Source organism: Aplysia californica, unplaced genomic scaffold (assembly GCF_000002075.1).
Source record: "Aplysia californica isolate F4 #8 unplaced genomic scaffold, AplCal3.0 scaffold00141, whole genome shotgun sequence".
Classification (NCBI taxonomy): Eukaryota; Metazoa; Mollusca; class Gastropoda; order Aplysiida; family Aplysiidae; genus Aplysia; species Aplysia californica.
In genome coordinates, this window is record NW_004797411.1 from 252,511 (window position 1) to 255,055 (window position 2,545).

Genomic DNA, 2,545 nt, shown 5'->3' on the forward strand with positions numbered 1-2,545 from the left:
AGAGAGAGAGAGAGAGAGAGAAAGAGACAGAGGGAGATACAAGCAGACAGACAGACAGACAGAGAGACAGAGACACAGAGAGACTGCGAAACAGTGACGAATAAGAGAGCGTGCGAAAAAGAGGAATAAAGACAAAAAAGATGCTGGAGATAAAAAGTAGTGTTTTAGAATGAGGCTACTCGTACACCGTAATATTATTTTGCCGTCAGTCCGAGGTGGCGCAGTTCCTTTGAAGTTTCTCAACATTTGTGTGGTATGTACCTCTGGCCTTCAATGTGCTGGCGGTATGTCTGGGCAAAATTACATTAATTAATTAAATAAGGACGCTACGTCTCTCCAGAAATAGAAACTTTCCTCTTAAAGAGAAGCCTGCCTTGTTCTTATTATTCAACATATAAAAACAAAAAATAGCAAACATATTTCAAAGTATGTTAAGATGTGTTTCACCTTTTGTTTCCTGATCATGTGGCGGCAGTGTTAAGCACAAACCGATACCTTTTGACTTCAAAATTTCACGTCAGTAGCGGGTACTGTTGTCCCTTGCACTGATGCTAGCTTGGCATGCTCTGCGCATTTCAAAAAACGTATTGTTGTAGTAGTCCATTCCACTCTTGAATAAGTGCTTGTCCGACCAGTTGTTGCACAGTGTTTATGTCGTTTTGAGAGCTCACTCTTAAACCAAAGGGTGACTTGTGTGGCGGGTAGGCCTGCCATGGCGACACATTCATATTTTTGCGGCTGTAGATACGGCATCTTTACACGGGAAACGTATGGGCGCGCATTGTCTTGCTGGAATGTGTGCTTACGTCTATGATGGGTTTGAAAGAAGGGAAACAAGTACGTCCAGAGAACATTGTGGAGTTGACCTTAACGTTGGAACTGCGCAACTCTAGGTTCTATGGTTGGAAGTTACTCAAACCCCACTGATACCGCCCCATCTGACTATTTCATGCATGCAGCAGTCTGCTAGTCTCTTTCTCTCCTTTGTGTCTCCAATCTCTCCTTCCCAGACGAATGTGACAATTTGTCTAGTTTGTTAAAGCTTAATTCTTGGAAAGATGGCACACGTTGCACATTACAGGGGTCGCTTGCTTCATCCCAAACCTATATTAAAATGCCGTTGTATCTTTCTTTCGCTGATTGATAACTCTTCCAGCGTCTGCATGAAATTGACATACAAAGCTGGTCGTTGTGAGAAAGCGATCACGAAGATGTCGGAGCAATATCTGTCCTTCTTCTTGGGCGGCACTGGCCTGTGGTCTGCCTGGCCTTGGTGTAACGCCAGTGATTTGGAACCTATGTTTTAGGTTATTGATGGTACAATGGGAACAATGGAGTATCCGCACCACTCTACACGCCGACAGTACAGCCTGGAGTATTCAAATTGCTCAATAGCGCTCTTCGGGGCTTAACCTTGGCATCTTGTTCAGTAATTTTAAGATAACAAAAAACCAGCTGGAATGAGTATGTAACTTTTTTTTCCGGTCCTAAATAGCTACTGTGTTAATCTGAATACGAGTTAGACGATTTCATAATTTCGGCGAAACTGAAGTCACAAAACATGTTAATTTCGGAGCACCGGGAAACAGCGACTCTATTTTTAAAAACAGGGAAACAAATTCATCTCTGGAACAGCGGCTGTGCTGAGCGAATACCTCATCTTGATGGTGTTGGTCATGATGTCGATGCAGCCCGCCAACGATAAAAATTAATTTACAAACTTTTTGAGTGCAACGTTCTACCAAAGAATAATACCAAAATTCAAATCCAGCGTATCAAAATTAAGTAAATAATTAGCATGTGACTCTTTTTTCTTACACCCCAAAAGTCCCAAATCGGCTAAAAATTATGGATTTTGAGTTGTTGACATTATTAGCTTCGTCAGACTCTCTTACTACTATTCCATAGCATTAGAACCCACTAGAGCCTTATTTCTCCCCATAGCAGGCATGTTTGTCACCACAATTTCCTCACAAAGTCAAATGAAATTATTTTCCTTATCGGCCGTTTTCTCAAAATGCGGTTTTTTCCATATACTTTTTTAAAGATCTCCACCATTTTTAGTCCATTCTTCATGAGATTTTTCACATAATGAAGAGTACATTTAATACTAAAAATTTGAAAGTTGATTAAAAAAAATATGGAATAGTATTTTGTTGGCGGTGTCTGGAGTGTGGACTTTTACTGATTTTTTGCGAACTTGAATACTACCCCAGGAAAACATAATTTTTTTTTTTTTGTAATCCGATTAGGAAATATTTAACAGACAAATTTGAGGATCTTATGTTTGTTTACCTGCATGCACAAAAAAACCCAATCTATTTTCATGAAAAATAAGTGAGGCATTCGTTACGTTAGACATGTCAGTAAAATCCAAAATGGCCGCTGTAGCCATGGAAACGAAACTTTTTTTTCTCAAATATGATTGCTGATTTTATGACTCCATCCTATGTTTGTTGTATGTGTGAAATTTGGTAAAATTTGCTCCACTAGTAAGCGAGATAGCCTTCAGGTGTTGCCTGACTTTCGTGATACACACACACAC